Genomic DNA, 13534 nt, shown 5'->3' with positions numbered 1-13534 from the left:
ATTTGGGCCCAATCTTACTGAAACTTGGTCAGAATGTTACCCTCAAGAAAGTCTTGGACGAGTTTGATATTGGGTCACCTGGGGTCAAAAACTAGGTCACCAGGTCAAATCAAAGGAAAAGCTTGTTAACACTGAAGAGGCCACATTTAAGACTGTATCTTCATGGAACTTGGTCATAATGTTAATCTTGGTGATCTCAAGGTGAATCTGGGTCATGTGGGATCAAAAACTAGGTCACCAGTTCAAATCAATGGAAAAGCTTGTTTACATTGTAGAGGCCACATTTATGACGATATCTTAATGAAACTTGGTCAGAATGTTAATCTTGGTGATCTCAAGGTGAATCTGGGTCATGTGGGATCAAAAACTAGGTCACCAGTTCAAATCAATGGAAAAGCTTGTTTACATTGTAGAGGCCACATTTATGACGATATCTTAATGAAACTTGGTCAGAATGTTAATCTTGAGGCTCTATAGGTCGAGTTCGAATCTGGGTCAGGTGGGATTAAAAACTAGGTCACTAGGTCAAATTAAAGGAAAAGCTTGTTAACACTCTAGAGGCCACATTTTTGACTGTATCTTCATGAAACTTAGTTAGAATGTTAATCTTGATGATCTTTAGATAAATTTTGAACCTGGGTTATGCCAGGTCAAAAAGTAGGTCACCAGGTCAAATCAAAGGAAAAGCTAGTTTACACTGTAGAGACCACATTTATGACCATATCTTAATGAAACTTGGTCAGAATGTTAATCTTGATGACCTATAGGCCAAGTTTAAATCTGGGTCAGGTGGGGTCAAAAACTATGTCACTAAGTAAAATCAAAGGAAAAGCTTGTTTACACTGTAGAGGCCACATTTATGACTGTATCTTCATGAAACTTGGTCAGAATGGTAATCTTGATGATCTCAAGTTCAAGTTTGAATCTAGGTTATGTCTGGTCAAAAACTAGGTCACTAGGTCAAATTAAGAAAAGCTAGTTTACACTGTAGAGGCCACATGTATGACCATATCTTAATGAAACTTGGTCAGAATGTTAATCTTGATGATCTTTAGGTCAATAGGTCAGGTGACCGATACAGGGCCTTCATGGCCCTCTTGTTTTCGTACCTTATATATTCAGTGCATGAATCTCTAGTTGTCATAACAGCACGAGAGTCATCTGGCTTGGGGGTGCCAGATGGGATTTGCCAGCTTGGGTATAATCACTGGAAACGCCAGTCTGGTGTGCAAGAAAAATTATTCTGTTTTGTCTAAAAACATGGCTGCAATGGGGGTGTTGCCACTTTTCCCTGTATGTATGTAGTTCAAGCTAGCAGCGTAACTTTAGTGTGCATTTTAGGATGTAACCATCTACCAAAATTGTTCAAGCAAGCTGGGAAACTCAGGTGATTGAGGGGCCTCTGCGGCCGAGTGGTTACGGCTGCTGACAGCAAATTAAATAAATTAATCCCGGCTGGGAAAATTCCAGAAGTTTCCATGGAATGTCTGATTTTCAATGGAAGTCCGAACTCCGGAGTATTCGGAGCAGGATATGGAATACTGCGGAAAACTGCAGAAAAATGTCCAGGTATTTCCAGAGTACTTTTCATGGACAATTTTCCGGAGTGATTCCACGGACGTCTGTGAACAATTTTCTGGAGTTATTCTGCAGTCATCCAGGAATTTCTGCTGACAGTATTATTCAATAGCAATAAATGTGATTTATTAGACTTTTTGCAGTACATGTATAGTGAGCAATAACAGTTCAGTACAAGCAATATGGTTTTATTGCATGTGATCACTTTTGCAGTTTCAAACACTATATAATATATATAAGCACGGAAAATGAATCTTCGCCAGTTAAAAGTGACTGATTATAATATGTTTTAAGCATATACATGTGAACAAAGATTAGTTACACTTAAATAATGATGAAATCATTCAAAGAAAGTACCTAAAGTCATCTGTTTTCAGTAGGCATGTTATTTATAAAATCTTTGTGAAGCCTTTGGTTACTTTAGCATTCATTGTTATATGCTATATAATGACTGATATACAAAGATAAATGCATGTGTTAATGAGCACAATTACAAATGTATGCATTGTTTCATTGGTCAGTTATGTAACAAACTTACTTGAGCAATTTATAGAATCCTCAACTTTGAACTGAATTAACTCACATGATAGTTTTAAAGTTTCACTAATTTCTACACAACTTAAACATAAGACTTCCAGTTTCACATTTTGAAAATTCCTTCGTAAGATCAGTTGATCTAATTGGCTGAACTTGATCCCATGGTATTCCCAGTCTGATGAATTGTTTTTCGATGTGTTTAAAATCCCTTAGAAAATGACAGAGTTATTTTCCAGAGTTAAATGACCAGTATTCTTTCTAGTGCTACATTTCTGCAGTGTCCGTGAACATTCCATGAACATTTTTAAATATGTCCAGAGTAATTTCCAGATATGTCCGTAGAAAGTATTTGCAATCACTCCGTACATGTTATATAACAGGTGACTTTTCCATACTATTCCATGGAAAGTACCTACTTTCCATGGAAGATTTGCATTTGTCTGCAGTTTTTCCACAGTCACTCTGGAATATGTACAGCCGGGGGTCACTTCCAAACACTTGCCCCTCACCTAAACAAACAAAATATAACATAAGATTAAGTCCATACACAATGTTTCCAATGCTAAACATTAATTCCTCATTGGCGGAGTGGTAACACACTTTGTTTTATACTTTTCCGATGCAAGTTTGATTCCCAGACCTGTATGATTTTGATTTTTAGGTTCGAGCCCACTCGGGGCGTTGAATTCTACACGTGAGGAAGCCATCCAGCTAGCTTGCGGAAGGTCGATGGTTCTACCCAGGTGCCCGCTTGTGTTGGGATAAATCACGGAGGGGCACCTGAGGTCTTCCTCCACCATAAAAATAAGAAAGACGGCATATGACGTCAATGCGACGTTAAACCCAACAAAAACAAAAAAATCAGGTGATTGATCTAGGGCCATCATGACCCTCTTGTTGGTGTGGTAATGGCCCCTTGTAAAACAAGTCTTTTATTCATACATGAAAGCGGTGTTATAGAGGTATTATGAAGTCTGCCTAAAGCAGACAAAAGCTGTTGTATGAAAAGTGTACAACCAGATTCAGTATGAGAGTTATTTCATTTCTCTTGTTTCACCCATCAGGTTAAATTTAGGGTAAGTATAAGGTTGCCTATCCCTATAATAACAAGTTACCCGCATCTGGTGGATGATACAGCTTATAGGTGTCGTACAATTTTATGGCATTTTGAAATGTAAACAAACAAAATATAACATAAGATTAAGTCCATACACAATGTTTCCGATGCTAAACATTAATTCCTCGTTGGCGGAGTGGTAACACACTCTGTTTTATACTTTTTCAATGCAAGTTTGATTCCCAGACCTGTATGATTTTGATTTTTATGTCTCCCCGCTCTGGGAGAGACATATTGTTTTTGCCCGGTCCGTCAGTCTGTCCGAAAGCCCGCAGGTCTGTCCGTCCGTCACACTTGATTTCCAATCAATAACTAGAGAACCATCTGACCTAGAAGTTTTAAACTTCTTGGGATGGCAGGACCTATAAAGTAGATGACCGCTACTGTTTTTGGGGTCACTCCATTAAAGGTCAAGGTCACAGGGGCCAGAACATGGTAAACCATTTCCAATCAATAACTTGAGAACGTGTTGACCCAGAATGTTGAAACTTCATAGGATGATTGGACATGCTGAGTATCTGACCCATATAGATATAGTAGTAGCTCTATTTTAGGTCAAGGTCACAGGGGCCAGAATATGAAATTCAATTTCCAGTCAGTAACTTGAGAACCATTTGACCTAGAACTTTCAAACTTCATAGGGTGATAATACTTACAGAGTAGCTCCATCAAAGGTCAAGGTCACAGGGGCCACTGGTCTGTTATTCTTCATTTTCGATTAATTACTGGAGAACCATTTGATCTAGAGGTAGGGCTTACAGAGTAAATGACCCCTTATTATTTTTGAGGTTGCTAGATTAAAGGTCAAGTTCACTGGAGCCTGAACATGGAAAACGGTTTCTAATCAATAACTTGAGAACAATTTCACCCAGAAACTTCAAACTTCATAGAATGATAGATGACCCTTATTGTTTTTTTTTTTGGTCACTTGAGCAAAGGTTAAGGTCACAGGGGCCAAGTAGATGATCCCGATTGCAGCCAACCATCAATGTCTATTTGACTTTCGCTCCTGTCCCCTATTGACTTGCCTATTACTAATATGCATTGGGGGAGACAAAAGCATCTTCTAGTTAAAACTGTTGGTATCTTATTTCTTATTTTTAGCTCACCTCAGCACAAAGTGCTCAAGGTGAGGTATTGTGACCGGTCATTATTCGGCGTCGTTCGGCGTCCGGCGTCTGTCGTGCGTCGACATTTGCCTAGTGAACACTCTAGATGCTACAGTTTTGACCCAGTCTTTATGAAATTTGGTTAGATTATTTGTCTTGATGATCTCTAAGTCAGGTTCGGAACTGGTTCATAGGAAAAGCTTGTGAACACTGTAGAGGCCAAAGTTGTGACCCAATCTTTATGAAACTTGGTCAGAATCTTTGTCTTGATGATCTCTAGGTCAGGTTTGAATCTATAGGTTGTCGGGTCAAAAAATAGGTCAGTAGGCCAGATCATACAAAAAGCTTGTGAACATTCTAGAGGCCACTTTTGTGACCCAATCTTATGAAACTTGGTCTTGTCTTGATGAACTCTATGTCAAGTTTGAATCTGGGTCATGTGGGGTCAAAAACTAGGTCACCCTGTTAAATTAAAAGAAAAGTTTGTGAATACTCTAGAGGCCACAGTTGTGACTCAATCTTTATGAAACCTTTTCAGAATGTTTATCTTAATGTTTTCTGGGTCATGTGGGGTCAAAAACTAGGTTAGTAAGCCAGATCTTAAGAAAAGGCTTGTGAACTCCCTAGAGGCCACAGTTGTGAAACAGTATTTATGAAACTTGATCAGAATGTTTGTCTTGATGGTCTCTAGGGCAAGTTTGAAGGTGGGTCATGTGGGGTCAAAAACTAGTTCTGTAGGCCGAATCAAAGGAAAAATCTTATCATTCTAGAGGTTTCAAACTCATGAGAATTGGTCAGATGTTTGTCTTGATGACTTGGTCAGAATGTTTGTTATCATGAGGTGTTGGATGATTTCAAGTCTGGGTCATATGGGGTCAAAAACTAGGTCACTAGGTCCAATCAATGGAAATGCTTGTATACATTCTAGAGGTCACTATCTTGCTCCAATCTTCCAGAAACTTTGTCAGAATGTTTGTTTTCATGAAATGGACATTTTGGAATCTTGGTTATGTAGGGTAAGGAACAAAGTGACACTAAGTCTTGTTCAAATCAGAGATAATGCTTGTTTACACTTAAAAGGCCACATTTTTATACCCCCACAAAACAAAGTTTGGGGGGGGGGTGGGTATATAGGAGTGAGTTTGCCAGTCTGTCGGTCGGTCAGTCGGTCCGTTGGTTTTCATGGTTTCCAGATGATAACTCATGAAAGGCTTGACCGATTTAAATAAGTTTTGGTCCACAGGTGTAACATTAAAAACTACAGGTTAAATTTGACTTTGGGGTCAGTAGGTCAAAGGTGAAGGTCATAGTGACTCAAAACAGTTAAACGATTTCCGGAAGATAACTTGAGAACGCTTTGGTCTAAGATCATATTTTTTTGTACACAGGTGTAACATGATAAAATACAGGTCATGTTCGATTTTGGGGTCAAAGGTCATGGTCACAGTTACCCTGAACAGTAAAACGGTTTCCAGATGATAACTTGAGAAAGCTTAGGCCTAGGTTCATAAATTTTGGTACACAGGTGTAACATGATAAAATACAGGTCAGTTTTGACTTTGAAGTTAGTAGGTCAAAGGTCAAGGTCAGGTCAAAGGTCAAGGTCACAATGACATGAAATAGTTAAACAGTTTCCGCATGATAACTTGAGAATGCTTGGGTCTAGGATCATGAAAATCGATAGGGAGGTTGGTTATTACCAGCAGATGACCCTTTATAAGTTTAAGTCAGTAGGTCACAGGTCAAGGTCACAGTGACCTGGAACATTTTAAACGGTTTTTAGACAATAACTTCAGAAGACTTTGGACTAGGATCACAAAACTTAATAAGGAGGTTGGTCGTGACCAGCAGATGACCCCTATATATTTTCAGTTCCAAAGGTCAAAGGTCAGAGTGACCCGGAACATTTTAAACCTTTTCCAGACAATAACTTGAGAACGCTTGGACCGAGGATTATGAAACTTAACAGGAAGGTTGATCATGACCAGCAGATGACCTGTATTGATTTTGAGGTCAGTAGGTCAATGATCAAGCAAGTTCAGCTCTGACTTTGGCTTAGGTGTGTGACAAGGCCATATTGTGGGGGTATAATTTGTCACTCCTGTGACAACTCTAGTTTGGTCCAATCTTAATGAAAATTGGTCAGAATATTTGTCTTCATGAAATCACTAGGTAAAACATGTTTACATTGTTATGATGTGTTATTCAGGTGAGCGACCTAGGGCCATCTTGGCCCTCTTGTTTTCAATAATGTTCAACAAGACAATACAAGTTAGTTAATTTAGTTCCAACGTTTTCAGTAACTGAAATTTGTCATTTTTAATTCATAATCATGCACCCAAAATATAATGTAATGTTTTTTAAGCTCTCCTGTGATCTTTTAAAGGACAAAGGGCTAGTTATATATATTTTTTGACAATCATTATTTCTACACTTCACTTTAAGTAACATTGCCCAGTCATTTCAGTGTTGGTTGATTTTAATAGACTGCCAATTTTATACAAATATAAAAAACGGAGAAAAACAAACTTACACAAAGTATGTAATACAAAATGAAAAAAATATGTTTGGACAGATGGAAGATTCAAATCATCAAAAGTATCACTACAAAAAGATAACATTGCCATTCACTTATCCCCTGTGTCAATAAGCCAACAGTTGATCAAGTTTCATATATATTTTGTTTTAAATGAGATATTAAGACTGCTGATTGTTTATTTACTTACTTACATATATACTGCTAAAAATAAAGATGCCATACTGTGCAGTACTTATAGGTGGCAGTTGTATTTAACCTGATGTTAGTTTGTTCCCTTATTTTAGTGTGTATGGTTTTCTTGAGAACAAAGTAAGCTTTGTTATTCACACATAAACATAGGTACTGCCTCGGTAGCCTAGTGATAGAGCGTTCGCTTTGAGTGCAGGAGGTTGCTGCATAATGCCAAAGAGGTGAAAAATGGTACTTAAGTCTGTTCCATTCCAAAGGTTTACCCTTAACTTTGGAGTCATATGACAAAGCTACGACACTTACCGGCAAAGTAAACATGGTTTGATAAACTAAAAAAAAGTCACCCTCGAGAAATTTAACGATTTTTTTCTGCTTTGCCAAATATCCAAATAAATGACAAATTTATATTTTCAACGGCAGTCTCCCATTGTAATTTCTTGTCGCCATTTGAGTTTGCTCTCTAAATTTGAAGTATTACGGGAAAATTCACATGAATTTTATCGGGAGCGACTCAAAACTCATTTCGTTTACAATTCCCTACAAGTGAATGCATGAGTGAAATGAAATTTTGTGTTTAAAAACATGTTATTTAGATCTAGAAAAAAATGTAAATTGACTCACTTTTAACCTATCAAAGTTGTAAACACCCCAAAATTCTTCCAAGTCTTCAATAGCTCTATCCAATCCTCAATGAATCAGTTGTAAACAAACAAGCTCTTTTACACATCGATGAAATTCAGGCATCAATCGCACCATGCCCTTGAAACGATGACTTGTTCAGTTTAACATCATTTCCAAATGCATGGTTCAAAGATAACCTGTATTTTAGCTTCCTTACTGAAGTATTTTCAGTCCACCTTATATCCAATTTCTTTCACAATGGTCAGTTTTCAAAACACAATATTCACCATATCGAGTCCCGGTTGTGTATGCTTCTTTTTCTCCGAAAGAAACTTATGACGTATGAGATAAATGACGTAGTATTGCTGGCACTTTGCAGATTTATACGAGGCACACAAGGGAAAATTACATAGGTGTACAATCAGCCGATAGAAGATAGAAATCTTGACATATGTCATGCAAGAATTATACTTTACGTTTTGAAATATATATTTAAACAATGATTAATTCTTTATCATTTCGTCAACCTATCTGTTTTATTTTTTTTTATATAATTTTGCTGTTTATATGGAAGCATCTCCTTTTAAGCCCGTTACTTACTCTTGATCCGAAGGCTGCTAATTTAGATTTCTTTAAAAGCGAAATCGGAACGCGAACCCATTCTCTCTATTTATTAAATTATTATTATTATGCCAGATTGATATTTGACTTAAATAACTGGTAGATCTATGAAGAGAGCAGTCATAGAACGTAGAATATTGTTATTTATAACCGCTGATTTCAATTATGAAAAATATCCCCGAACTATAACTTTATCAACTTTTATTGTCCATCAGAGCTACGATGTCCAGAAACAGATTTAAACATTTAAAAACTATTTTCAAATCATTCATGAATAATTAACACTAATGCGAGCTGAAATTTGTTTTCTTTCCATTAAAGTTTTGCTTTAGTCTTACATTACTCCAGTCAGGGTTTTTAACAAAGGTTTGATATTTTCTTTTTGTTTCTGATCATTATTTTTATATATCGTATATTCCTGTTGAATTTGCAGTCTGGAGTATGCTTTTAAATTCCACAAAGGTATGTGCGCAAGTGTTACGTAACTTCACTTTTCTTCTGGATTTAACGAGCACAGATTAATTATTGTCTCTGGCACAAAGTCTTGTTGATAAAGTCCGCGGAGACAGATTGATAATTATTTTTTCCAGCCGGTGCTCACACGTGTAATATTTGGCACGTGACGAGGCGCCCGATCGAAGAAAATATGATAGAATGATCAAAATGATAAGCAGAAAGTGTAACATAGGCGTAGGAGCAGCGGGACCTGAAGGACACCCACAACTGAGTTGGTGTACAGCATGTATTTTGCCCCCCCCCCCCCCATTCTACATCCCCGTCGTTCCCCGCACTTTTATTTAAAACAGGAGTTTTTTTCCTAGAATTAACAGAAAAAGCCCATTTGAGAGAGCATTTATATAAGAATTTGGTGCAACGCAAATAGTCCAAAGATTATAGAAACATATTGTTTTAATGTAATGAACTTTGAGAGAGAGATTTAACATAACTATGTATACCAAAACTGAACCTGAAAGAAATAGAATGCTTTATAGCTGACGAAAGTTTTCATATATACGCCGAGACCTTAACCGAAACAAAAACATGCACGTTGGGGGCCTAAATCGGACTGAAGATGATTAAAAAGGACAGTTCTCCTTGCTCATGCAAAATATATGTCAAATAATCATACAGGCTTTTTGTCGTGCAATTCCGCGGGAATTAATATCACTATTGGCCAGTTTTTAACTATTAAGTAATGACTTAAGCTCCGACTTAAGCCATGTCGGATATATTTACAACGCTTAAGTCAGCACGTGAATAACGGGGCTCCACAAAAGTTAAACCTTCGATTGGATTTTTCTACTTTGAGCATTGTCAGCAATGGCTTATCTTTCTATTGTTATTTTAAACCTGGTGCATAGGTGGTTTAAGAAAAGATGGAGGTGGAATATTTAGACATGGATTTAAATTTCCAGCACAAAGTTAAAGCAGAAATGTTGAGGAAGGAGGGAATGATACGACAATTTGGACTTTTGGATAAATTTCTTCTCAGTAAAGTTAGTATGAAGATGTTTTACTTTATAAAAAAATTTAAACCAACAGCGACGCCGGCGCCGATGCTTGGACAAGTGCAATAGCTCTATTTTTTATTTTAAAAGTCTAACTACATAATTATGTAACAGATTCAACTATTAAATTTAACTTTACTAAATTCGCTACGTTTGTACACGTTTCAAAATATACGTACAAGCATAAATATATAAGTGCATGTAATTAATTGGATACGCACGTCTGTATATAAACGTCTCATTTCAATGGATTTTGAGATTCATGCATTTGCAAGTGCAGTTTGAGTACTATACTATTAATTTAAATTTACAAATGCATTCCTAATTACAAGTGCATATTGCACGTGTTTTGTACATGAAAGGTGGAATATTTAGGACTATAATGAAAAAACATAGGAATGCTTGTAGTCTTACCTAGAATTAAATTCATTTGTCACCTTTTCCCTGCAAACATTTTTTTTCATTCATTAGACGGGTGCTAGTGCTTTTGTGTTTTAATGTGTCTTTGTATTTTTCTATGATTTCTATGAGAATTTCTTTTTCGAAAGTAGTAAATCACCAAAGTAACAAGTTTTAGATATGTAAAAATACAGTGAAACGGCTTAAGCCTTTCTTAGTGCTACAGTTGAAAAACTGGCCATATGTGTATGTATTTGTTATATGGGTGGTTTTCAAAATAATGAAGCTTTTTCTTTTCTCTCACCTTACTTTAATTCAGTTTAGTTTTAGAATGTATATTGGGACAAATTATATCCAACTCAATGTAGTCAATAAATGTGTGCAATTTCAGCTTAATGACTCAAACAGTTTTAAAGTTATTTGAAATTATATAGTTAATTTTGTCCCCTGTGCACCCAAAAAAGTGTGACATTTTACATGAAGTATAGTTTTCAACTGTGGCTTACTTTTTAAAACCATGCTTTATTGTTACAGCTTTGGCTTTTTTTGTGTAACTTAAACTCTGCACATTTAAATAAAATACTTCTTTTCATTACCTACATTTTATTGTTACCAATATTTCACATCTTGTGATGGAACCCCCTTCACAAAAAATAGTGAAAAAAATACTAAATTTAAATGTTGAACACTACAATTTCATAACCCTATTACTTTTCTAAAGTCTTAATGTTTTTCGAAGATCTTTATCCTTTCAGCTGTGAAGACACAGTATGATTTTTTTCTTTAATAAATCAACTTTCTCAGAAACTTAATGGATGTCTATACACCTAAAAATGTCCCCTGTGCACCTTTTCAGTTGTTAAGAGTCAGATTTCTTTTATTCTTTAAATAAAATGGGATTTTACTTTATTTTCCTTGAAAGGGAGTTACAACAGATACAAAAGCAGCGTTCAACTTCACATATTACTGACTGTTAAACATTCACAGAGCCAAAAGTGATGTCCCCTGTGCACCCTTTTTTGACATATATCAATTATCATAGCATTACAGTAATTTGTGGTGGCAGTTCTATATTCTTAGCAGTGTGAATGCAAAATTTAGGCATTACTTTATAATTTAGCATTATATAAGAAACCCTGGACAATTTAAAATTCATTGTTTGCATTTTCTTCTGAAGTTGCCAATTTTCAAGTTTAAAAGTGGAAACATCAATTTTATTGCTTCTTAAGCTCTTAAGTTTACCTAAATATGTAATGTTCACTAGTAAATATTGTGTAGTTAAAAGAATTTTACTTACCATGAACATATTCTATGAATAAATATTTTGATACAATTTGTCCCCTGTGCACCCTTTTTAGTAACATTATAAAGTATGTATGAATTTTACTATTCCATTTTATCATGCATGGCATTTTGTCATTTTTCTACTATGAATAAGCATTGCATGTAAACTAAATGATTTCAATGTGTTAGTTATGTATAAAGTCACTTATTTTTTCATTTAAAGCATTACATTCTGTTGAATTTTCATGTTTTTGTAGTGAAATTTTTCAATTTTGTAGTTATTTTGTGGAATAAACTATTTTTTAATAGTATTTGTCTAAAGCTGATTACCATTAGTCTTTTTATGAATAGAAAACTAATAATGGATGAATATTACACTGATCTTCAGTATGTGTCCCCTGTGCATCTGTAAAATAACTCAATTTTGAGCTGACAATTCTAGAAATTAGAATTACTGGACATTCTTGAAATTTGGCATGTGGTTTATAAACATGCAAAGTGAGAGAAAAAAATAGGTTTTATAATTATATGTTAGTTATTTTGCATTCAGCAACAACTTTTCTAGGTAAAGTTTTATTTTCATGTCAGATTTGTGCAGAAAGGGTGATTTTAAAAACCAATGTCCACAAACATATGATTAAATAAGTTTCAAACCATACACATACACCCATTACTTATCATTTATGTTGAAAAAATTACTGTTATACATATTTCCTTGTCATAAAACACTGCAACATTTATCACCCATCTTATGGGAAAATCACTGAACTTTCGAATTAAAGGCTGAAATATTTTCTTATTGGCATGTCTCAACACTTTCTGAGAGTTATTTCCTTCAAATTTGAAGTATTTGCTATCATAAAAAATAGGTGACCACCCTAAGAAATAAGTTTGAATTTTCAACCCCTATGTCACACTTTTGCTTCATTATTTTGAAAACCACCCATATGCTATCCTTTCCTTATTTTGGCGGGAAAACTGCACGTGTTTTTTTTATTGCGCTCCATGGTTCATTAACATAAAGTTTCATGTTGCCGTCATCGTTTCATATCAACAGAAACGATTTTGATTTTATTATAGAACGTAATCTTAAATTGTTCTGTAAGTTAACCAAATGAAAATGTGCGATTCTGAGCATGAATGAATTTTGTTTCTGTACTACGGTGACTAGATGTTTATGAAATTTTTTTTTCGGAAATATTAATATTTTGATTATGCGTTAAACCTCAAAAAGGATGTCAAGTTGAATCACAAAAATACCTTTCACTTATTCTGGCGGACAAAAAAATAATTGCCAGCTGAGCAATGTTTAATATATCCCTGTACATCTCGTACTCTTACAAGCTCATAATACTCTCCGTTTTCAAGGACAAACATGTACAAGATGCGGATCGAAATGGATATGATTAACCAATGTTGCTATTAAATATTATTTTAATAATAACAGTATAAAACGTTAAATTGTTACCTTTGAAAAAGAGGCCATTGTCCGTTCTACATTTTTTTATCCACAGTGGCGAGTCTTAAAGAAAAAAATGTGTTTAAGTTATTACTTTTCTGTATGTTTTCCGACTATTCACTGGTCTGATATAAAAATTTGGCTTTTGTGCGCACCATCTCTCCTCATCCCCTTGACACAATTTAATGAAACTTCACACAAGTGATCAGTAACAACAGTAGTTGTGCATGGGGCATGTTAGGTTCTTTCAGAAAAAAAACTTGCAGAGTTATGGGACTTTGTTTTTTGTTACTATACTATATACATAGACACAATCTTGTGCGCACCATATCTCCTCATCTCCTCATCCACTTGACAAATTTCATGAAACTTCACACAAGTAATCAGTAACAACAGTAGTTGTGCATGGGGCATGTTAGGTTCTTTCAGAAAAAAAACTTGCAGAGTTATGAGACTTTGTGTCTATGTATATAGTTACATAGACACAATCTTGTGTGCACCATCTCTCCTCATCCACTTGACACAATTTAACGAAACTTCACACAAGTGATCAGTAACAACAGTAGTTGTGCA

The sequence above is a fragment of the Mercenaria mercenaria genome, unplaced genomic scaffold (assembly GCF_021730395.1).
Source record: "Mercenaria mercenaria strain notata unplaced genomic scaffold, MADL_Memer_1 contig_4346, whole genome shotgun sequence".
NCBI lineage: Eukaryota > Metazoa > Mollusca > Bivalvia > Venerida > Veneridae > Mercenaria > Mercenaria mercenaria.
This window is presented reverse-complemented; position numbering follows the sequence as displayed.